We start from the raw sequence: 25,459 nt of genomic DNA on the forward strand, positions 1-25,459 counted from the left end.
TAATCTGGCTAATGCCTACTCATCGCCTCTCAAGTATGTGGGGCCAGCATTATTATTTGTATGGTAGTGACGTGTCTCCCAGATGGCAAATTGAAGTGTCATCGTCCGTTGATTTATCCTAAATTGCTATACTTTTTCTTTATTTTCTAGCTCAAACATTTTTTAGGATTTTTACTTTCTCATAGTATAAAACCATCAAGAGTCCTGAAATAAAGTCAACAAGAGTGGGGCAACAAATAATGCCTTAATTTCCTGCTAGCAGGAGGATTAATCTGAAAGTGAGATTGTCCTGTCCTCTGTGATTTGGCAGAGGTTTTATCTGTTGCAAGCATTTAGACTGGTCACGAGAAAGAAAAGGAACAAGGAAATGGGAAAATAATACATGGAGCAATGCAACCATTCCATTATCAGTTTTCAGAAGTAGATGTCCTACTGATAAGCAAAGGCAGAAAAGTATATACTGCAATTTAGAGTCAGCAAGGAAACAACCAATTTAAACAAGTCCGGGAAATTACATTAATGGTTTTGAGTTCAGCAGGAGAATGTGGCCTTGTAATTCTTGCTGTAGGGGGTGTTAAAAAGACCTTCACCACTTATGTAACTATAATGTTGAGCACCATGATGTGTCATCTGGGTTATAGCATTTATTTCTAGCACTGGTACACAGCAAAGTTGAAACAAAGATCTCCCCAGGACCTTCTTGGGAGCTCTCAGGAATGGGGGCCACTCTTTTCACTGAAACCAGTTGGCTGTGAACTTATGTAATTTCTGCTGAGTTGTCAGGAAAGCATATTTGAGAATGAAACTAATGCAGATGAAAGAAGAGCTGGGCATTGTAGAGTGTCCTGCTGACATCATCTGACATCCTCAAGTTTTAGGATGAGCTGAGGTCAGCTGCTCCATCGCTCCTGGTTATGGTAGCAATATATATTTTTCTTTTTTTTAATGTTGCTTACATGAGTTTGAGCTGGATTTCAGTCATTTTCTAACTAAAGAGACCTGACTAACATTTTGTTTGGATTATCAAACACTATTTTTCTAAGTTGAATGTCTTCCTCCAATTATCTGAAAAAAATAATTTCTTGGTAGTCTCAGACCCTCTTTGAACTAAAACTTGTGATTCTTTCTTTTTTTTTTTTTTTTTTTTTGAGACGGAGTCTCGCTCTGTCGCCCAGGCTGGAGTGCAGTGGCGCTATCTCGGCTCACCGCAAGCTCCGCCTCCCGGGTTTACGCCATTCTCCTGCCTCAGCCTCCCGAGTAGCTGGGACTACAGGCGCCCGCCACCTCGCCCGGCTAATTTTTTTGTATTTTTAGTAGAGACGGGGTTTCATTGTGTTAGCCAGGATGGTCTCGATCTCCTGACCTCGTGATCCGCCCGTCTCGGCCTCCCAAAGTGCTGGGATTACAGGCTTGAGCCACCGCGCCCGGCCGAGAATCCCCCAATTCTCCCGAGTAGCTCGGATTACAGGCGCACGCCACACCGCCCGGCTAATTTTTGTATTTCTAGTAGAGACGGGGTTTCACCATGTTGGTCAGGCTGGTCTCGAACTTCTGACCTCAAATGATCCACCCGCCTCTGCCTCCCAAAGTGCTGGGATTACAGGCGTGAACCACCGCGCCCGGCCCCACCCTCCTTCTTTACATTGGCTCATATGGAAGACCAAAGGCACTTGGATTGTACGTCGCAGACAGAAGCAGCCAAAACCTACATAGCAACCAGTTGCGACAAATTTCCAAGGTAAACCACGGCCGCAGGGGGCCTCGGTGGTTTTCAGCTCAAAGCGATGACCCCAGGAAGGACAAGCGGCCGCCGCTAGGGGGCGCCGCCACTTCCCCGCCAGGCGACCACCCGCGGAGGCGCGCGCGCGAGGCCTCCCACCGCGCCTGCGCTGAGGATGGACACTAGCTCGCCTTTCCCCGACGCCCAGCCGTCCGGGCCGGGGTGAAAAACTGCGTGACACGCAGCGAGCGTGGCGGCCATCTTCGTCTTCTGGGCACGTCAGCTGAGCCGGTTAGGGCTGAAGAGAAGCGTTGCGCAAGCGCACCCAACACAGTCACAGGTAACTCCCATCTGACGAGCGAGGCGTCGCCGTCGTCGCCGGAAGTTTGGTGTTTGCGCCGCGGGGGAGGCGGCGGCCGCAGCAGTAGCAGCTGAGTGTCTCCTGATACCCGGATGTGAGGCGATCCGCTGGCTCTGGTCTGACCCTCCGCCAGGCGAAAGGAAGGTACGCGAGCGTCCCTGACGGTCCCCGCCGCCTGCGTCCTCACCACCCTTTTGCCAGCCTCTCCAGGGAGCGGACGGTTCTCCCTCTTCCTGTTCCACCCTCGGTGGCGTGTTGCCTCGCACGCCGATTCCTACTGCTTCGGTCCCAGCTCTTCGCGCCCCTGAGAGGGAGGCGGGAGGCTCTGGGCTCCGAGACGCCGTCGCCTGAGGTAGGCAGCTAACCTGCTCGCGCGGCCGAGCACCACCTGCCGCTGCTTGCTGAGCGGTCGGAGTTCATAAGGGTGGTGACCGCGGACGGGGCAGGGTCGGAGTTCCTAGCACGGCCGCGAGGGCTCCGGGAGCCCCGAGGTGGCGTGCAGCCATTGCTAGCACCGGGGTGGCGCCGGCGCTGGTCCCGCAGGTAGCCCCGAGCCCCGTCTCCGCCCCCAGCGTCTTCTCTTCCCAGCGCTTCCCCCGAGCCAGTCGCTCGCTCTCCCCCGCCGCAACTCGCTGACCCGGCCTGAGCCTGGAGGCCTCTACAGTCTGCGGGGTGCGATGTGGGGTCCTGGTTTTACAGCCTTGAGCTTGGAAGGGGAGCGGGCCCAAGGTCATCGAGTAACTTGGGCTGGAGATGGGGGTCTCGGCACAGGTAGGGCGGCTCTGTAGTAGAAATGAGTGCATTGAGGGCCGCAGTGAAGTTGATAGCGATGGAGAGAGGCGAGCCAAAGAGAATTGGGTCCTCGATTTTTATCACGGTTCGAGATTATTTTAATATGGGGGTTTATTTTGCACAGGCAGAATGGGATAGCAAGTCCAACAATTATGAGACTACCTCCTCTCCCTCCGCCTCTCAATGACGCGTCCGGGGATCCGGCGTGTACTGTATTTCCCGGGGCGATGGGGAAGCAGCAGGGACCGGGGAGAGGGGAAGAAGGAGCTCAAGCTTTGCGATTTGAGAAGTGCTATGAACCATCTTTTCTGTAGTCTTAGCTGCAGTGAGATTCCTTTAAACAGGAATCGCAGCACACGGTATCTAAATATTATTACAAAATGATATCTCAATAAATAACCTTCGCAGGAAACAAAAGCGCTACTTGGTGGCATAAGGTGTGGTTAGTCCCCCCGCCAACCTTTTTTTTTAAAAACTGGATAAAACTTGGATTTCAGTTGAAAACATCCAGGTTGCGGTGAACTATGCTAGATTCATTTTGTCTTCCGATCTAGTCCTTAGTTTCTGCTTTACACAGGACACCAACACTAATAAAGTTTTAAGTTATTTTATTTTGAGACGGGGTCTCGCTCTGTCGCCCATGCTGGATTGCAGTGGTGTAATCACGGCTCACTGCAGCCTTGACCTACCTCCCCGGCCTCAAGCAATCCTCACACCTCCGCCTCCCTGAGTGGCTGCGACTACAGGCGTGCGCCACTATGTTAGGCTAAGTTTTCTGTAGAGACGGAGTTTCGCCATGTTGCCCAGACTGGTCTCGAACTCCTGGGCTCAAGTGATAACCTGGGCCTCCAGAAGTGCTGGGATTACAGGCCTGAGCCACTATGCCTGGTGTGTGTGTGTTTTAATTGAAAAGCAAGAAATCTAATCAATGGAATTAGACATGGGAGTAGGATGAGAAGTGCTTTAAAAAGTACTTAATTTGGAAGCCGCAAATTGAAGCGTAGAGCATGTGAGGAAATGAGGAAACTAGGACTGTAATAGAGCCACTTTTTCCCTTTTAGGCAGAATGCCGGATATGACTGTTGGGTCAGATGTGTGACTTTGGAAGCACAATTCCAAAATTTGTCCTGGCTTATGAGCTAGAACTCTTTTGTCATTGCTAACTGTGGAAAATATGCTATTGTTTCACCTTTCTCAATCAATATTATAATCCTGTAGTGAACAAGTAGTTGTTTTTTTTTTTGAGATGGAGTCTCACTCTGTCGCCTGGGCTGGACGGCAGTAGTGAGATCTCGGCTCACTGCAATCTCCGCCTCCTGGGTTCAAGCGATTCTCCTGCCTCAGCCTCCCGAGTAGCTGGGATTACAGACAGGTGCCACCACGCCCGGCTAATTTTTTTTTTATTTTTAGTAGAGCTAGGGTTTCACCGTGTTGGCCAGGCTGGTCTCGAATTTCTGACCTCAGGTGATCCGCCCGCCTTGGCCTCCCAAAGTTCTGGGATTACAGGCGTGAGCCACCATGCCTGGCCAGGTAATTTTTAAAATGTCCGTCCCATACAAGGTGCTGGCATTTAAGTTGATGAATTGTGCTTCACAGAATAACTAAAAAAGTACCCTAATTAATGAATGCCATTAACTTCTTTTGCCAAATAGTCCTTTTTAGCTTGGTAATTTATTAGGCAGAGCTGATTGTATTTATTCTGTTAATGAAGGTGACCAGCGCTGCACAGTTCAGAATAATGGATTGTTTTTGTAATAGTTAAATACTTTTTCATGACTTTTTTTTTTTTTTTTGAGATGGAGTCTCACTCTGTTACCCAGGCTGGAGTGCAGTGGCGCGATCTCGGCTCACTGCAAGCTCCGCCTCCGGAGTTCACACCATTCTCCTGCCTCAGCCTCCCGAGTAGCTGGGACTATAGGCGCCCGCCACCACGCCTGGCTAATTTTTTGTATTTAGTAGAGACGGGGTTTCACCGTGTTAGCCAGGATGGTCTCGATCTCCTGACCTTGTGATCCACCTGCCTCGGCCTCCCAAAGTGCTGGGATTACAGGCGTGAGCCACCGCGCCGGCCTACTTTTTCATGACTTTTATTGGCAGATTTTTGTTCCACATAGAGTTCTTGGAATACCTTCTATTGAAGGTGATTAAAATTTAGGTACCAGAAACCAACTCCAGTAAAATTGTTACTGTAGATAATTAACTTAAGGACTGTATTACCCCTTTTGTAACCCTGACTTTCATATTTTTCTGTGGATCATTCAATGGAAATTCTTTGGTTCTGTTTTTTCTGTATAAGTTCTGTATTATAGCTGTATTATAATACTGTAGTTACTTGGCCGGGTGCGGTGGCTCATGCCTGTAATTCTAGCACTTTGGGAGGCCAAGGCGGGTGGATCACAAGGTCAGGAGTTCAAGACCAGCCTGACCGGCATGGTGAAACCCCACCTCTACTAAAAATACAAAAATTAGAAGGGTGTGGTGTCAGGGGCTTGTAATCCCAGTTACTAGGGAGGCCAAGGTAGGAGAATCATTTGAACCCGGGAAGTGAAGCTTGCAGTGAGCCAAGATTGCGCCACTGCACCCCACGCTGAGTGACAGAGCAAGACTCTGTCTCAGGAAAAAAAAAAAAATACTGTAGTTACTTTTGGCAAATAAGAGCATTCTGTTAACCCAGCCATCATGTCTTGTCTTTTCCTCAGGGGAAGGGGCGTATACATCTTATCTTGATTGCATTACAATGCTTAAAGGAAGACGTATCCTATGCTCTCTTCAGCTTCCTTTAAACTTTTGTGGCAGCATATGTAAGATTCACACAAAAACTCAGAGGGTAAATTAAAAGGAGGTAATAAATACTACTTTAATGTAGTGATTCTCAAACATTTTGGTCTTAGGATCCCCTTAACACTTAAAAATTATGGGACTCCAAGTAGCTTTTGCTTATATGAGTTTATATCTATTGATAGTTACTGTATTAGGAATTAATTTCGTATATATTCATATGAAATAATTAAACTACAGCTTAATATAAATAACATTTTAATTTTAATTAACTTTTTTTTTTTTTTTTAAGTAATGGGCTCACTGTGTTGTTTAGGCTGGCCTTGAGCTCTTGGGCTGAAGTGATCCTTTTGCCTCGGACTCCCAAATAGGTGGGACTACAGGTGTGCACACCCAGCTTAATATATTTAATAAATAACATTTTAATGAAAAACTATATTCCAAAATAATTTAGTGAAAGAATGGTGATGGTATTACATTTTTGTAAATCTCCTTAATGTTTGGCCTGATAGAACACAGCTGAATTCTCCTATCAATCTGTTGCTATATATGTTTCTGGTTGAAGTTTATGACCAGTATGTTGGATGGGTATTTAACTTTTTCAGATAGTTGTGATACTCTGATCCTGCAACAAAACTTAACAAGTGGTAATTTCTTAAAGGTTAGTTGCAATGTAGAATCTGAAACCGTCTACATGTGTTTTGACATTCTGCATTAGAATTCATTGGTCTGGGCCAGGCGCGGTGGCTCAAGCCTGTAATCCCAGCACTTTGGGAGGCCGAGGCGGGTGGATCACGAGGTCAGGAGATCGAGACCATCCTGGCTAACATGGTGAAACCCCGTCTCTACTAAAAATACAAAAAACTAGCCGGGCGTGGTGGCGGGCGCCTGTAGTCCCAGCTACTCGGGAGGCTGAGGCAGGAGAATGGCGTGAACCTGGGAGGCGGAGCTTGCAGTGAGCCGAGATCGCGCCACTGCACTCCAGCCTGGGTGACACAGCGCGAGACTCCGTCTCAAAAAAAAAAAAAAAGAATTCATTGGTCTGTTTTGTACTTTTAATCTTTTACTATCGTGTGATTTTGATCTCAGAAATCCTGAGAGCCCCCATATCACATTTCGAGCACTACTGCTTTAAGATAAATAATTGAATGTTTAGAATTAATGTAGTTATTGCAACTGAAGGGGATAATGATAAGATGGAAATTGAGTTGGCAAGTAGTTAAGCGAAGCCAGGAGTAACTAAGTAAATTTTTAAAAACTTTTTTGAGTAGGAGTCTTGCTCTGTCGCCCAGGCTGCGCTATATCAGCTCACTGCAACCTCTGCCTCCAGGCTTAAAGCAATTCTCCTGCCTCAGTCTCCCGAGTAGCTGGGATTACAGGCACCTGCCATCATGCCCAGCTGGTTTTTTTATATTTTTGTAGAGATGAGGTTTTACCATGTTGGCCAAGCTAGTCTTGAACTCCTGACCTCAGGTGATCCCCCTGCCTCAGCCTCCCAAAGTGCCGGGATTACAGGCATGATCTACCATGCCTGGCCAATATTTTCTATCTTTTCATAAAAACATTTTCTCTGTAATATTATAGCTAATTATTAATATTACAATGAATACTTAAGCACTGGTGATATATCAGGAGCTTTTCTAAGAACTTTAAACATTTATGGCAGCATAGATAAGATTCTCACAGATAAAAACTCAGAGGGTAAATTAAAAGGAGGCATTAAGTATTACTTTAATGCAGTGCTTCTCAAACTTTTTGGTCTTAGGATCCCCTTATACTCTTAAAAATTTTGTAGGACTCCAAGTAGCTTTATATTAGGAAAGGTTTCTTTCCTTTTTTTTTTTTTTTTTCTTTGAAGAGATGGGATTTCACTGTGTTGCCCAGGCTGGTCTCAAATTTGTGGGCTCAAGTGATCAGCCCACATTGGCCTCCCAAAGTGCTGGGATTACAGGAATGAGCCACCACGCCTGGCCCAGGAAAGGTTCCTGTTGTGGCATTGTTGGAGAGGATTAAATTTAACTTACTTTTATCTCCTATAAATAGTACAGTCTTTGTGACAAGTATTATTTTATTTAGTTATTTATTTATTGATATGGAGTCTCGGTCTGTCGCCCAGGCTGGAGTGCAGTGATGCGATCTTGGCCCACTGCAAGCTCCGCCTCCCGGGTTCAGCCATTCGCCTGCCTCAGCCTCCTGAGGAGCTGGGGCTACAGGTACCTGCCACCACGCCTGGCTAATTTTTTGTATTTTTTGGTAGAGACTGGGTTTCACCGTGTTAGCCAGGATGGTCTCGATCTCCTGACCTCGTGATCCACCTGCCTTGGCCTCCGAAAGTGCTGGGATTACAGGAGTGAGCCACAGCGCCTGGCCAATTTTTTTTTTTGTGTGTGTGTGTATGTGTGTGGCAGTCTTGCTCTTTTGCCCAGGCTAGAGTGCTGTGGCCTGATCTCGGCTCACTGCAAGCTCCGCCTCCCTGGTTCAGCCATTCTCCTGCCTCAGCCTCCCGAATAGGTGGGGCTACAGGCGCCTGCCACCATGCCCGGCTAATTTTTGTATTTTTAGTAGAGATGGAGTTTTGCCATGTTGGCCAGGCTGGTCTCAAACTCCTGACCTCAAGTGATCTGTTATGTATTTTAGAATGTGAGAAATACTTGGGTTACCTTAAATAATAGTAGTTCATTGGGAGGATATGTAGAAATAAAGAAGAGAAGACTTTACAGAGCTAGATCTTGTGGAAGAAAAGAATAGGAATCACCAAACACTAGGCTTTGCTGAAGAACAATTCACCAGGTCTTACAGAAACCTGAATATATTTCGGGACTCAGAGGGTGGCTGAGAATAGTGCAGCTCTAGCAGTTGACTTGCCTTCTTTTAATTCCTCAAGCAGCAGGTATCCTGTAATTCCTAATTTAGTTATTTGCTGTTGTAGTGGTAGGTCTTAATCCAGGGTGATTTTGCCTCTGGGGAGACATTTTGCAGTCTAGAGATATTTCGATTGTGAGGAGTAGGGGAAGGGTTGCTACTGGCATCTAGTGGACGGAGGTGAGGGCTGCTGCTCCTCCATGCACCGGACAGCCCCCCACCCCCGCACCCCCCCAACAAAGATTCTATGTGGTTCAAAATGTTAATAGTGGTGAGATTGGAAAACCTTGCTTTATAGTGACTAGATATTGGCACGTCTTGGGTCACAAACCCACCCTTGATCTAGTTAGCTATGGGAAGCATAGCATGGTCAGGACTTTGAGAATGTGACTATGAATTGTCTAAGGTATTTTTTTTTTAAAGGAGGTGCCTGTGGGCATGGCAGGTTTTTCAGAAAGGAGTTATGAATTTGACAAGCCACTAGACTCAGATTTGCAGTCAGTAATTCTCGTCCCTTTGATGTGGTTAAAAGATTGTATAGTTGAAATGCATTAAGAATTGGTAAATTATTAAGGAGATTAAGGATCTGTGGTGATCCATGTGAACTTTGAAGTTGATGATGGTGGTAACAGTGTGATTGGAGAAGAAAACTATGAAGAGTTTCTGGTGATCTGTAGGAATACAACAATGAAGAAAGTTAGTTTAATAACAGAATGGCATAAACCTTAAAAGAGACGTGTAAAGAATTTTGTGTAAGATGAAAAATGCTTGTGCTGGGGAAACTGTAGGCCCCTTGATGTGATATAGCCTGCTTAGGAGAGAGATTAGTTTCCTATGTCCGCTGTAATAAGTTATCAGAAACTTGATATCTTAAAACAATAGAAATTTATTATCTTACATTTGTTCCTTGCCTTATCTAGCTTCTGGTGGTTGCCCTGGCATTCCTGGGCCTATGACCACATTACTCCAATCTCTGCCACCATTTTTGTATTATTTTCTCTTGTCTTGTGTCTGTCTCCTTCTCTTACAGGGATATCTGTGCCACTCTCTTACAAGGATATTTGTTATTGGATTTAGGGCCTACCTGGATAATCCAGGATGATCACATCTCAATATCCTTAATTTAATTATGTCTGCAAAGACCTTTTTTCCCCCAATAAGATATGTTCACAATCCCTAATTCAGGGATTAGGACACAGGTTTATCTTTTTTTTCTCGGGGGGGGGCACCATTTAGCCACTACTGGAGAGTTTTAGAGAAAAGCGTATAAATTGAAGAGAGTGATTTTTTTTTTCTTTTCATTTCTTTTTTTTTTTTTTTTGCTTTGAGACAGAGTCCCGCTCTGTCGCAAGGCTGGAGTACAGTGATGAGATCTTGGCTCACCTGCAACCTCTGCCTCTTGGGTTCAAGCGATTCTTTTGCCTCAGCCTCTTGAGTAGCTGGGACTATAGGCACACGCCACCACGCCCAGCTAACTTTTGTATTTTTAATAGAGACGGTTTCATCACGTTGTCCAGGATGGTCTCGATCTGTTGACCTCGTGATCTGCCCACCTCGGCCTCCCAAAGTGCTGGAATTACAGGTGTGAGCCACTGCACCTGGCCGAAAGTGAATTTTCAATTAAGGCTAGGAAGTAGAATTTCTGTTGCGAAGAGATTGAAGGTAGGAAGCTGCTTTTCATAGAAAAAGGGTTCATGACTGGGGGTGGTGGCTCATGCCTGTATTCCCAGCACTTTGGGAGCCTGAGGCGGGTGGATCACAAAGTAAGGAGTTTGAGATCAGCCTGGCCAATATGGTGAAACCCCATCTGTACTAAAAATACAAAAATTAGCCAGGCATGGTGGCGCGTGCCTGTAGTCCCAGCTACTGAGGAGGCTGAGGCAAGAGAATCGCTTGAACCTGAAAGGCAGAGGTTGCAGTGAGCTGAGATCATGCCACTGCACTTCAGCCTGGGCGACAGAGAGAGAAGCAGTCTCAAAAAAAAAAAAGAAAGAAAGAAAGAAAAAGGGTTCATGTGGGACTTGTGGATAAATTTAAGAAAGGAAGAGATCAGCAGTGTAAGGAGAGTTAGAAGGAAGGTAGTAAGGGAAAATAACTGTTATGACAGACTTGCATTTGATTGGTGGGAATGGATCTGTGCAAATTGAAGGCCTTAGGTGTGAGAGGTCTGATGTTCTTGGTAGACTTTACCGTCTTTGCTTTGTGCCATCTTCAAGCTAAGTATTGCTGAGAACTTACTTTACTTTGTTGTCCTGGAAGAGAAATCTTTCCTAGATATTAAGATGGCTTTCTGAATTTTCACCAGTGTGTTATGGAACTGAAGAGGCTTTCATAGCAGCTTGGGGAAAAAGTCCTTCAGTAAATTACATTGGGATTGAGAGGTATACTGGGCTTGATTCTGCAGTAAATCTGATGGAATTACTGTACCTTGAGATGGCTAGAAGTTTCCAGTAGTATGTTGAAATACAAGACAATTGAATATTGTCTATTTAAAGGCAATAGAGACTATTTAAAGGCAATAAATAAATAACAAAGTAAAGAAAAAAGTAAAAGAAAAAAAATCAAGATGAGGTTGGGCAAAATAGTTCTAGGGTGTGTAGGAAAAAGGCTGATTAATTTTAAGAAGTGACTTGGAGGGGGAAAGTGGCTACATTGAAGTGATAGGGTAATTGTTTTTATTTGACTTGTTGATGTTACCTTTTTAAAAAAATTTTTTTTTTGAGATGGAGTCTTGCTGTCTTGCCCAGGCTGGAGTGCAGCGGCGCAATCTTGGCTCACTGTAGCCTCCACTTCCCAGGTTCAAATGATTCTCCTGCCTCAGCCTCCTGAGTAGCTGGGATTACAGATGTGCACCACGCCTGGCTAATTTTTGTATTTTTAGTAGAGATATGGTTTCACCATGTTGGCCAGACTGGTCTCAGACTCCTGACCTCAGGTGACCTGCCCACCTCGGCCTCCCAAAGTGCTGGGCTTATAGGCATGAGCCACCGCGCCCAACTGATGTTATCTATTATTAACGTTTCCAAAATTAAGTCATCTCTGTATCCTATTTATTTATTTGACATGGAGTCTCACTCTGTTGCCGAGCTTGGAGTGCAGTGGTGTGATCAAGGCTCACTGCAGCCTCCCACCTCAGCCTCCCAAGTAGATGGGACTATAGGTGAACACCACTATGCCCGGCTAATTTTTGTATGTTTTGTAGAGATAAGGTTTCACCATGTTGTCCGGACTAGTCTCAAACTCCTGTGCTCAAGAGATTTGCATGCCTAGGCCTCCCGAAGTGTTAGTATTACAGGCGTGAGCCACCGTACCTGGCCCATTTTTCTCTGTGGTTGGCTGTTTTATTAATTTGTAGGATACCTTATACATAATTGTATAATCTGTGCATACCAATCCTTTGTAAGTTAATATTTTCACCTTTCACATTTTAGGTCTATAGTCAGTCCATTTGCCATAGACTTTAGTATTGTATGAGGTAGGGATACAATTTCTTTTTCTTTTCTTTTTTTTTAGAGTAAAGTAAAAGCAAGTTTATTAACAAAGTAAAGGAATAAAAAATGACTACTCCCTAGGCAGAGCAGCCTAGGGATCCAATTTCATTTTTCCCACATGTGATATTCAGTTATCCCAGTACTACTTCTTTAAGGCGACAGTGCTGTCTCTTATAAACCAAATGATCATATATATTAAATACTTGGTTTGATTCTGGTCTTTTTTTTTTTTTTTGAGATGGATCCTTGCTGGGTTGCTCGGGCTGGAGTGCAGTGGCTGTTTGTAGGCAGGATCATATCACAGTCTAGGCTCAAACTTTTGGGGTCAAGTGATCCTCTCACATGAGCCTCCTGAGTAGCTGGGACTATAGGCATGCGTCAACAGACCCAGGGGCACCTTGTGTTTTTTGTCGTTGTTGTTGTTTGTTTGTTTTTTGTTTTAAAGTTTCGCTATGTTGCCCAGGCTGGAGTAGAACTCCTGGCCTCAGATGATCCTTCTGCCTTCTCCCAAGTAGCTGAGATCATAGGTGTGTGTCACCACACCTGGCTAATTTATTTTTTGTAGACATAGGGTCTTGCTATGTTGCCCAAGCTGGTCTTGAACACCTGGGCTCAGGCAATTCTCCCACCTTGGCCTCTGAAAGTGCTGGGATAATAGGCATGAGCCACTACACCTGGCTACTTTTATCTTTTTTAAAGAAGTTTTTAATGAGAGAGGACTCAAATTACTAAAATAAGGAATGAGAGATATTACCAAAATAAAAAGGGTTAAAAGGGAATATGAACAGTGGTATGCTAACAATTTCGATAACCTAGATAAAATAGACAAGTTCCTATAACTGACTCAAGAAGAAATAGAAAATCTGAATAGACCTATAACAAAGAGGTTGAATAAAAATACTTCCAAAAATGAAAAGCCCACGCTCAGATGGCTTCACTGACGCAATCTACCAAACATTTAAAGAAGAATTAACACCAATCCTTCATAGACTTTTCAGAAAATAGAAAAGGAAGGATCTCTTAGTTCATTTTATGAGGCCGATATTACCTTAGTACTAAGAAGACATCACAGTACTAAAAAAACCTTAGTGCTAGGCAAAGACATCACAAGAGAACTACAGATTAATATTTCTTATTAATATATCCACACAAATCCTCAACTAAATATTTGTAGACTGAGTCCACTAACTTATAAAAATGATAATACACAATGACCAACTTGCATTTATCCCTGCAGTGCACAGTTGGTTCATCATATGGAAATCAGTATGACACACCATGTTGATAGAATAAAGGAAAGAAACGGACATTATTACCTCAATAGATGCAGAAAAAAAATCTGACAAAATCCAATATTCTTTCATGATAAAACCGCTAAACAAACTAGAAGTAGAAGGGCATCTGTGAAAAATCCACATCTAACATCATACTTAATGGTATGCAGGACTGAACGCTTTCCCCCTAAACTTAGGAATAAAATGAAGATACCTGCTCTTGCCACTTCTTTCAACAGTTGAAAGGAGGAGATTTCCACTGGAGGTTCTAGCCAAGGTAGATTGGCAAAAGGAAAAGAAATAAAAGGCATCCAGTTTGGAAAGGAAGCAGTAAAACTCTCTCTCTTTGCAGATGACATGATCTTACATGTAGGAAATCCTAAGAAATTCACACAAAAAAACCTATTAGAACTAATTAAATTTAACAATGTTACAGGACACAAGATCAGTGTACAAAAATTAGTTTTGTGTATACTGTGGTGAACCATCAAAAAAGGAAATTAAGAAAATAATTATTTTAGTAAATCAGTATATAGAAGAGATACCTGCATTCCCATGTTCATTGCGGCACTCGTCACAATAGGCAAGACATGGAATCAACCTAAGTAAGTAAGTGTTAATCAGCAGATGAATGGATAAAGAAAATGTGGTATGGAATGGAATATTATTCAGCCATAAAAATATGAAATCTTGTTGTCTGCAGCAACATGGATAAAACTGGAAGACATTATGTTGAGTGAAATAGCCAGGCATGGAAAGATTTACTGCATATTCTCGTTCGTATGTGGGAGCCCCAAAAAAGTTGATCCCATGGAGGTAGAGAGTAGCATAGTGGTTACCAGAGGCTTAAGAAGGGTGTGGGGAGGAGAGGATGGAGAGAAGGTGGTTAATGGTTATAAAAATACAGTTAGAAGGAATAAGTTCTAGTGCTTGGTAGCTCACTAGGGTGACTGTAGTTAATAATTTATTGCATATTTCAAAATAACTAGAAGGGATTTGAAATGTTCCTAATACAAGTAATAAGTGTTTGAGGTGATGAATTATCCCAGTTACCATGATTTGATTATTACATGGTTGTATGTCTGCATCAAAATGTCACATATACCGCAGAAATATGTACAATCATTATGTATCAATAAAAAAAATTCTTTTAGGCTGCGCTCAGTGGTTCAAACACCTGTAATCCTAGCATTTTGGGAGGCCAAGGTGGGAGAATGGCTTGAGCCCGGGGGGTTTGAGACCAGCTTGGGCAACACACGGAGACCCCATCTCTACAAAAAATAAAAAAATTAGTCCGGTTAGGTGGCATGCGCCTGTGGTCCCAGCTCCCCAGGAGGCTGAGATGGGATGATCACTTGGGGACAGGAGTTTGAGACGTGCCTGGGCAACATAGGGAGACATAGTCTCTCTCTCTCTTTCTTTTTTTTTTTTTCTGAGACGGAGTCTGGCTCTGTTGCCCAGGTTGGAGTGCAGTGGCGCAATCTTGGCTCACTGCAACCTCTGCCTCCCGGGTTCAAGCAGTTCTCTGCCTCAGCCTCATGAGTAGCTGGAATTACAGGCACCTGCCACCACACCCAGCTAATTTTTTGTATTTTTTTAGTAGAGACGGGGTTTCACCATCTTTGCCAGGCTGGTCTTGAACTCCTGACCTCGTGATCCACTCGCCTCAGCCTCCCAAAGTGCTGGGATTACAGCAGTTGTGTAATGTTTTGCATATAATAGTGAAAAATCATCACAGATTTTGTTGTTGTTGTTGTTGTTGAGATGGGGGTCTCACTGTGTCACCCAGACTGGATCACAGCTCACTGCCAGCCTCTGTCTCCTTGGGTTCAGGTGATACTCCCACCTCAGCCTCTGAAGTAGCTGGGACTACAGATGTGCCACCACACCAGGCTAATTTTTGTATTTTTTGAAGAGACAGAGTTTCATCATGTTGCCCAGGCTGGTCTCAAACTCCTGGGCTCAAGTGATCCTTCCACCTCCACCTACCAAAGTGCTGCAATTACAGGGGTGAGCCACTGCACCTGACTCGGCCATTTTTTAGTCTAGCTTCGTCTAAGTTGTTTTAATGTATCAATTAATAGTGATATTTTTGTATTTTTTTTTTCAACAGATTATCTTTGGCTATAGAGTTTTTTTTTTTTTAAAAAATTAAACATACAGGAAGTGATAAGAAGTACCATTCATTAGAAGCATCATCCATCAATCAACTTGAAGAAAAAGGTGATATACTATTTCTTTAAGGTAAGTGGCGTATGATTTTATGATTTAGTATCTTCCAAGATGATTGATCAGTGTGCCAAATATACTTTATATTTTCAGAGAATTTTAACTTACATTTTTATTTTTCAACAAGGTTGTATGTCTACATGATAAAACATTTCAGTGGGTATATAGTGAAAAGTAAGCTTTTCTCATACTCCTGGCACTTGGTCTAGTAATTCTCTTGTTTAAACATCATCACTATTATTAGTTCGTGTCTCCTTCCAGATATGTTTTATGCATAAACAGGCATATGATTCTGTATATTTTCTTCCTTCCACCATCTCCCATTTCTCTCTTTACATAAAGGGAGACATGCTATATTCTCTCTTCTGCACTTTGCTTTTTTGGTTTAATAATGTTTCTTAGTAATAAGTTCATATAATTTATATCTCTATTTGTTGGACAGCTTTATTAAAGCATAATTTATATATAATAAACTGCAGTCTCTTAAAATTACAATTTGGTAGTTTTTGACAGATTTAAATATTCATGGAATCACCACTACAGTCAAGATAGAACATTTCTGTCACCTCCAAAAGTTAATCTCTCTCTCTCCACTCTGGATCCCAGGCAATGACTGAGCTGCTTTTTGTCACTGTAGATTAGTTTGCTTTCTCTAGAATTTCTTTTCTTTCTTTTTTTTTTTTTAGACAGAGTCTCGCTCTGTTGCCCAGCCTGGAGTGCAGTGGCATGATCTCGGCTCACCGTAACCTCTGCCTCCTGGGTTCAAGCGGTTCTCCTGCCTCAGCCTCCTGAATAGCTGGGATTACAGGCATTCGCTACCACGCCTGGCTAATTTTTGTATTTTTAGTAGAGATGGGGTTTCACCATGTTGCCCAGGCTAGTCTCAGGCCCCTGACCTCACATGATCTGCCTGCCTTGGCCCCCGCAAAGTGTTGGGATTACAGTGTGAGCCACCCTGCCTGGCCTAGAATTTTTTTTTTCTTTTTTATTAGTGCCTTTATAAGACAGAGTTTCATGAAAAGTGGAATCATACAGTATGTACTCTTTTGTGTCTAGCTTTTTCATTCAGAATAATTGCAAGGTTCATCCATATTGTTTACTATTAGTAGTTTGTTTCTGTTGATTTTGTTGTTGTTTTTGAGACAGAGTCTCACTCTGTCACCCAGGCTGGAGTACAGTGGCATGATTTCGGCTCACTGCAACCTCCGCCTCTTGGGTTCAATCAATTCTCCTGCTTCAACCTCCTGAGTAGCTGGGATTACAGGTGCCCGCCCACTAAGTTTTGTGTATTTGTAGAGACAGGGTTTCGCTATGTTGGCTAGGCTGGTCTCGAACTCCTGACCTCAGGGGACTTGCCCACCTTGGCCCCCCCAAACTGCTGGGATTACAGGCATGAGCCACTGTGCCTGGCTGTTTCTACTAATTGTTGAATGGTTTCTGTTGATTTTGTTTATCCATCCACCTGACTTTTGGGTTGTTTTCACATTTTGGTTATTGTGCATAAAACTGTTCATTTTCTTTTGTGTATTTGTTTTGTTGTTTGTTTTGAGATGGAGTCTTGCTCGTTTGCCCAGGCTAGAATGCAGTAGTGCCATCTCGGCTCCCTGCAACTTAACGCCTCCTGGTTCAAGCAATTCTGCCTCAGGCTCCCGAGTAGCTGGGATTACAGATGCCCACCGCCACACCTGGCTAATTTTTGTGTGTGTTTTTAGTAGAGACAAGGTTTCACCATGTTGGCCAGGCTAGTCTCAAACTCCTGACCTCAGGTGATCTGCCTGCATCGGCCTCCCAAAGTACTGGGATTATAGGAGTGAGCCACTGTGCCCAACCTCTTTTGTCTATTTAGATATCTAATAGTTTCAGCACCATCTGTTGAAAAGACTTTCTGGGGCCAGGTGCAGTGGCTCATGCCTGTAATCCCAGCACTTTTGGAGGCCGAGGTGGGCCGATCATGAGGTCAGGAGTTCAAGACCAGCCTGACCAACATGGTGAAACCCTGTCTCTACTAAAAATACAAAAATTAGCCAGGCGTGGTGGCGTGCGCTTGTAATCCCAGTTACTCAGGAGGCTGAAGCAGGAGAATCGCTTGAACCCAGGAGGCGGAGGTGCAGTGAGTCAAGATGGTGCCACTTCACTCCAGCCTGGGCGACAGAGGGAGATTCCATCCCCCCGCAAAAAAAAGAAAAGAAAAGGCTTTCTTTCCCTCTTTGGCTTGTCTTGGCACTTTTGTTGAAAATTAACTGACCGTACATGTGTAGTCTGTTTCTGGCTTCTCTCTTCTGTTTTGTTGATCTCTGTGTCTTGTGATTGTTATACCGTGTTGATTTTTGTAGCTGTATAGTAAATCCTGAAATTGGATAGTGTTAGTATTTCAGTTCTGCTCTTTTTAAAAAATGTTTTGGTTATTGTACATAGTTTGCATTTTCATACACATTTTAAAATCAGGCTGTCGATTTCTGTATAAAAAGCCTGTGGGAGCCAGGTGTAGTGGTGCATGCCTGTAGTCTTAGCTACTTGGGAGGCTGAGGTAGAAGGATCACTTGAGCCCAGAAGTTTGAGGCTGCTGTGAGTTATGATTACACCACTGCACCCTAGCCTGGGTGACAGAGAGAAACCCCGTCTCTAAATAAAAATAAAAATAAAAATTGGACCTAGAGATCTATTAAAAAGAAAAGCCTGTAGGAATTTTGCCTGGAATTGATTTGAATCTCAGCTCTACCTTGATGTGATTGCATGGTATTCTGTTGTACAAATGTATCATCAATTCTATAAACAGTGTTAGAGTGATGGTTGTTTGTTGGGAGAGGGATTTCAATCTTTGTTGAAACATTGTTGCAATGAGTTTTGTAGCTGCATGTGTCTTGTGCACTTGTGCAAGTATAACTAATTATAAAATCCTGGAAATGAAACTGTTTTTGTTTTTTGAGACAGAATTTCGCTCTTGTTGCCCAGGCTGGAGTGCAACAGTGCGATCTTGGGATCTTGGCTCACCGCAATCTCTGCCTCCTGGCTTCAAGCGATTCTCCTTCCTCAGCCTCCCAAGTAGTGGGATTACAGGCATGCACCTCCATGCCTGGTTAATTTTGTGTATTTTTAGGAGAGATGGGGTTTCTCCTTGTTGGTCAGGCTGGTCTTGAACTCCCGACCTCAGGTGATCTGTCTGCCTTGGCCTCCCAAAGTGCTGAGATTACAGGTGTGAGCCATTGCGCCAGGTCTGAAATGAAACTGTTTGAAAATTAGCATTTATAATTTTGATGGGTGGATTGCCCTGCATAGACATTGAATCACTTTTAGTAATGTAAAGTACCTGACACAAACATTTACCAAGAGTATATTGTTAAACTTCTTGATCTTTGGCTAGTCTGATAGGTGAAAAATGATATTTTGTGTTGGTTTTAATTTGTATTATTATCTTGTTATCTATTATACCAGCTATTTATAGTTATTTCCCTGTAAATATATTTTGTTTATTAGCTTTTGCTATTTCTTGCCAGTATTTTTCCTCAGTTTTGCCCTTCAAACTTGGCTTCTGAATTTTGTGACAAGGCTTAAAAGGCCTTTCTCACTGTGAAAACAAATATTTAAGGATTTCCTGGCCAGACAAGGTGGCTCATGCCTGTAATGTAAGCACTTTGGGAGGCTGAGGTGGAAATATCACCTGAGGCCAGGAGTTCGAGACCAGCCTGGCTAACATGGTGAAACCCCATTTCTACTAAAAATACAAAAAATTACCCGTATGTGGTTGTGCGCACCTATAATCCTAGCTACTTGGGAGGCTGAGGCGGGAGAATCGCTTGAACCCAGAAAGTGGAGGATGCTGTGAGCCAAGATTGCACCATTGTACTCCAGCTTGGGCAACAAGAGCGAAAAAAAGATTTCCCATACTTTAATCTGTGTTTTAATGTTTTTATTTTAATGATTAAAACATTTTTCTTGAACATTTTCTTTTTTTTTTTTTTTTTTTGAGACGGAGTCTCGCTCTGTCGCCCAGGCTGGAGTGCAGTGGCCGGATCTCAGCTCACTGCAAGCTCCGCCTCCCGGGTTCACGCCATTCTCCTGCCTCAGCCTCCCAAGTAGCTGGGACTACAGGCGCCCGCCACCTCGCCCGGCTAGTTTTTTGTATTTTTTAGTAGAGACGGGGTTTCACCGTGTTAGCCAGGATGGTCTCGATCTCCTGACCTCGTGATCCGCCCGTCTCGGCCTCCCAAAGTGCTGGGATTACAGGCTTGAGCCACCGTGCCCGGCCTTGAACATTTTCTTATTCATAAACTAGGATAGGTTACCTAGATGGTTACCCAGTTTTTCTAACACCAATTAATTAACTAATTAATTTATTTATTGGAGATGGGGTCTCTCTTGCCCAGGCTGGAGTGTAGTGGCGTAATCACGGCTCACTGAAGCCTTGATCTCCCAGGCTCAAGCGATCCATCCATCTCATCTTCCTGAGTAGCTGGGACTACAGGTACACACCACGCCTCGCTGATTTTTTTTTTTTTTTTTTTTGAAGTATAGATGAGATCTCACTGTGTTGACCAGTCTGGTCTCATCTCATCTTCCTGAGTAGCTGGGACTACAGGTACACACCACGCCTCACTGATTTTTTTTTGTTTTTTTTTGAAGTATAGATGAGATCTCACTGTGTTGCCCAGTCTGGTCTCAAACTCTGATTAATAAATTTTTCTTTGAGATGGAATCTTGCTATGTTGACCATGCTGGTGTCAAGCTCCTGGGCTCAAGCTATCCTCCTGCCTCATCTCTGGAGTAGCTGTTATTACAGGTGTGTGTGCCCAGCTAACAGCAGTTGTTGAGTAATCTTTTTTCATTAATTTGAAATGAATGAAATGAATACCACCTTTATATGTACTAAATTCCCTGATGGATTAGGGCCTATTTTTATTTTTGTTTTTATTTTTATTTTATTTATTTGTTTTTTTGAGATGGAGTCTTGCTCTGTCGCCCAGGCTGGAGTGCAATGGTGCCATCTCACCTCACTGCAACCTCTGCCTCCTGGGTTCAAGCAATTCTCCTGCCTCAGCCTCATGAGTATCTGGCATTACAGGCGCCCACCACCATGCCCAGCTAATTTTGTATTTCAGGCCTGTTTTTAGAATCTGTTTTGTTCTGTTAATCCCTACAAATTGGTATGTTGGAACTAAACTGTTAGATATTACAGCTAAGTGTATTTTAATATCAGTGTAAATCTCCCTTTTTTTTGTTTTTTGGGACGGATTCTCGCTCTGTCGCCCAGGCTGGAGTGCAGTGGCGCGATCTCGGCTCACTGCAAGCTCCACCTCCTGGGTTGACGTCACTCTCCTGCCTCACTGCCTCAGCCTCCCTAGCAGCTGGGACTACAGGTGCCCGCCACCACGCCCAGCTATTTTTTTTGTATTTTTAGTAGTTGCTGGGTTTCACCATGTTAGCCAGGATGGTGTTGATCTCCTGACCTTGTGACCAGCCCGCCTTGGCCTCCCAAAGTGCTGGGATTACAGGCGTGAGCCACTGCGCCCAGCCTACCATGTTATTTTTTAAGTTGATTTTTGTGTGTGCTTGTGTACGTTTGTGCATGTCTGTGTACGTTTGTGCATGTCTGTGTATTGCTATAAATGGCATGTGGTATTTTCTATTATGTATTTCATCTTATTCTTTAGATAGTTAGAGCTTTGCTTGCTGAATTTAATGGAAGACTTGTGCAATTCCATAAAGCATGATACTTGATTTTGGTTTATGCATTCTGAAACCTGAAAAATATATTTGAAAATATCCTCAGTTCATTAACTGCCAGGTCATTCCTTTTATTGGCATGAGTAGACAATCAAGAGTGACTGTATATCTGTATTATCAATAGTGATTCTTGGCCGGGTGTGGTGGCTCATGCCTGTAATCCTAGCACTTTTTTTTGGGAGGCTGAGGCAGGCAGATTGCCTGAGCTCAGGAGGTCGAGACCAGCCTGGGCAACACCATGAAACCCTGTCTCTACTAAAATACAAAAAATTAGCTGGGCGTGAGTAAAAAATTACTCACAGAAAGTAATTCTTTTTTTTTTTTTTTTTTGAGATGGAGTTTCACTCTTGTTGCCCAGGCTGGAGTGCAATGGCACGATCTCAGCTTACCACAACCTCCGCCTCCTGGGTTCAGGAGATTCTTCTGCCTCAGCCTCCCGAGTAGCTGGGATTACAGGTATGCGCCACCATGCCCAGCTAATTTTGTATTTTTAGTAGAGATGGGGTTCCTCCATGTTCGTCAGGCTAGTCTCGAACTCCTGACCTCAGGTGATCCGCCTGCCTTGGCCTCCCAAGGTGCTGGGATTACAGGTATGAGCCACCACGCCTGGCCAATAGTAATTCTTTTTAAAAAATTCCTTTAACTTATTTATACTTATATTTATTCATATAAACTTCAGTAACTACACACGTGCAGTCTCTTTTTTTTGTTTGGTTTCTGAACTCCCTCCTTTTTTTTTTGTTTTAACACTTTTTTTTTTTGGTGCACATTCTCTTGTAGACCCCAGAGGAATATGTTTGGGAGTTAAATTTTTTGACACCCTGCATATCTGAAAATTATCTAGACTCCACACTTAATTGGGCATTGAATTCTACTTGGGACATACTTTTTCTTCAGCATTTTGAATAATTTTCCCATTATCTTGCTTCCAGTGTTGCTGTGGAAGGTTTGTTGTAATTCTGATCTTAATCATCTACAGAGTGGTCAGGATTCTTCCCCCTCTAGAAATTTGAGAGCCATCTTTTTATCCTTATGATAGGTTTTTTAAAAATTAAAAAGTTTTTTTCCTCATTGCCAGCAGAAACATAGAAAGACTGAAAAAATTTTTTTGGGCTGGGCGTGGTGACTCATGCCTGTAATCCCAGCACTTTGGGAAGCCGAGGCAGTTGGATTACCTGAGGTCAGGAGTTCGAGACCAGCCTGACCAATACACTGAAACCCCATCTTTACTAAAAATACAAAAAACATTAGCCAGGTGTGGTGGCACATGCCTGTAATCCCAGCTACTCAGGAGGCTAAGGCAGGAGAATTGCTTGACCCCGGGAGACAGAGGTTGCGGTGAGCCAAGATTGTGCCACTGCACTCCAGCCTGAGCAACAGAGCGAGACTCCATCTCAAAAAATAAAATAAAATAAAAAATAAATAAATAAATTTTTTTCATCCGTTGTTCTAGGTACTCTTAGGTCCCCTCCCTGCTTTGTGTGTGTGTGTGTGTGTGTGTGTGTGTGTGTGTGTGTGTGTGTGTCAGAATCTCACTCTGTTTCCCAGGCTGGAGTACATTGAGTGGCATGATCTCAGCTCACTGCAACCTCTGCCTCCTTGGTTCAAGCAATTTTCCTGCCTCAGCCTCCCGAGTAGCTGGGATTACAGGTGCCTGCCTCCATGCTGCCTCAGCCTCCCGAGTAGCTGGGATTACAGGTGCCTGCCTCCATGCTCAGCTAATTTTTTTGTATTTTTAGTAGAGACAGGGTTTCACCATGTTGGCCAGGCTGGTCTTGAACTCCTGACTTCATGATTCACCTGCCTTGGCCTCCCAAAGTGCTGGGATTACAGGCGTGAGCCACTATGCCTGGCCCCATTTTTTTGTTTTTGTTTTTTAAAGAGATGGCGTCTTTGTCACTCAGTCTGGAGTGCAGTGGCATGATCATAGTTCACCGCAGCCTCAGACTCCAGAGCTCATGTCATCCTCCTGCCTCAGCCTCCTGAGTAGCTGGGCCTGTCTGTAAGCATGTGCTACCATGCTCAGCTTATTGGAACATTTTTTTGGCCGGGTACAGTGGCTCATGCCTGTAATCCTAGCAGTTTGGGAGGCCAAAGTGGGTGGATCACTTGAAGTCAGGAGTTTGGGACCAGCTTGGCCAACATGGTGAAACTCCATCTCTACTAAAAATACAAAAAAGGCCAGGCGCAGTGGCTCATGCCTGTAATTGCAGCACTTTGGGAGGCTGAGGCAGGCAGATCATGAGGTCAGGAGTTCGGGACCAGCCTGGCCAACAGGGCAAAACCTGATCTCTACTAAAAATACAGAAAAATTAGCCAGTCGTGGTGGCAGGCACGTGCCTGTAATCCCAGCTACTCAGGAGGCTGAGGCAGGAGAATCACTTGAACCCAGGAGGTGGAGGTTGTAGTAAGCCGAGATTGTGCCACTGCACTCCAGCTGGGGCAACAGAGTGAGACTCCATCTTGGTGGGAAGCAGAGGAAAGTAGCCAGGTGGTGTGGTGCATGCCTGTAGTTCCAGCTGCTTAGGAGGCTAAGGCACGAGAATTGCTTGAACTCGGGAGGTGGAGGTTGCAGTGAGCTGAAATTGTGCCACTGCATTCTATCCTGGACAACAAAGCAAGACTCTGTCTCAAAAAAACATTTTTTTTCTTTTCTTTCTTTTTCTTTTTCTTTTTTTTTTTTTTTTTGTGGTAGATCTTGCTCTGTTACTCAGGCTGGTCTGGAACTCTTGGCCTCAAGTGATCCTCCTGCCTCAGCTTCCCAGAGTAGCTGGGATTGTAGACGTGCCACTGCACCTGGCAATCTTGGCCCTTTTAATCTGGAAACTCATGTCATTCAGGTCTAGGAAAATTTCTTGAGTTCTTGAATTTTTTTTTTTCCTCAGTGCTTTTTTTCTCTTCCCTGAAAGGTCCAGTTAATGGCCTGTTGGACCTCATGGCTTGTCCTCTAGTTTTCCTATTTTTTTCCTCCCATGTGCCATCTTAGTCATTTTGATGTACTTTATAGGAGAGCTCCTTATCTTTACCTTCTGATGTGTCTGTTGACTTTTTCATTTTTTTCTATAGTGTTTTTAATTTTCAAGAGTTCTTTTTTGTATGCTGTTCTTGTATATCTGTTTCATGACAAATTAGCTTATTTTTAGTTTTTGTCTCTAATTTTTTCTTCAAAGCTACTTTTTTCCTGTTTTTTCTTCGTATGAAGGTTTTTCTTGTGTTTGTGGTGATTCTTGTTTAACTGCTCATGGTTAAAAGTGATTGGAAATTGTGTGTATTTGGATGGTAGAGTGGCGGGTAGACTCCTGACTATAGGGTGTGTGTTTGTGTTTGTGTCTTAGTGATTATAGGTAGACGTTATCAGTATTTTTAGGTATTTTCTCTAGGGCTTGCCAAATTCGGTAGTACTCATCTTCAGAACATAATATTTCCGTTTCCTTAGTAGAAGGTGTATGCTTGGAGCCTCTAGGAGCTATCCTCTAGGAGCCTTGGTGAGTAGGCAAAGAGGGTTTTGAATGTACAGGGTGAGTTTCAGCAATCGGTGTGTATATTCCTATTTATTTCTTCTGTTATCGATATGATACTTCCATCCTCAACTGTGCATCCTCAACTGTGTTGAGCCTGCAGACCTTCTGTTTCACTCCTAGAGATTTATACCTCTAGTCTTCTGAGTGCTAGTAGTGGGAATGGCAATCTGGGAGTCTCTCTGCTTTTTTCTTTTTTTGTGTGTGGAATGGAGTCTAGCTCTGTCGCCCAGGCTAGAGTGCAGTGGTTCGATCTCGGCGCACTGCAAGCTCCGCCTCCCAGATTCAAGCAATTCTCCTGCCTCAGCCTCCCCAGTAGCTGGTACTACAGGCGCATGCCACCACGCCAAGCTAAGTTTTTGTATTTTTAGTAGAGCCGGGGTTTCACCGTGTTAGCCAGGATGGTCTTGACCTCCTGACCTTGTGATCTACCTGCCTCAGCCTCCCAAAGTGCTGGGATTACAGGTGTGAGCCACCACGCCTAGCCTGTTTTTTTGTTTTTTGTTTTGTTTTGTTTTTTTTTTTTAAAGACGGAGTCTCTTGTTGTCCAGGGTGGAGTGCAATGGCACAATCTGAGTTCACTGCAGCCTCTGCCTCCCAGGTTCAAGTGATTCTCCTGCCTCAGCCTCCTGAGCAACTGGTATCACAGGCATGCAGCACTACGCCCAGCTAATTTTTTTGTATTTTTAGTAGAGATAGGGTTTCACTGTGTT

At 43.8% G+C, this 25,459-nt stretch overlaps 1 protein-coding gene across 14 annotated transcripts in view; it reads left to right on the forward strand.

Annotated features, from left to right (window-relative positions):
* The first annotated feature begins 2,143 nt into the window (after positions 1-2,143).
* ESCO1 (establishment of sister chromatid cohesion N-acetyltransferase 1) overlaps positions 2,144-25,459 on the forward strand; it is a 74,386-nt gene continuing 51,070 nt past the window's right edge. For 8 of the 14 annotated variants that reach the window (XR_001441020.3, XR_013408150.1, XR_013408154.1 and 5 more), the window contains exons 1-2: positions 2,144-2,225; positions 15,392-15,522. The gene's annotated coding sequence lies outside the window, so the exon portion shown is untranslated. Of the gene's footprint in view, positions 2,434-15,391; positions 15,523-25,459 lie in introns of all 14 variants that reach the window. The other 6 variants (XR_013408152.1, XR_013408153.1, XR_013408155.1 and 3 more) reach the window with 1 other exon arrangement.

This window comes from Macaca mulatta, chromosome 18, assembly GCF_049350105.2.
Source record: "Macaca mulatta isolate MMU2019108-1 chromosome 18, T2T-MMU8v2.0, whole genome shotgun sequence".
In the NCBI taxonomy this organism is placed as follows: Eukaryota; Metazoa; Chordata; class Mammalia; order Primates; family Cercopithecidae; genus Macaca; species Macaca mulatta.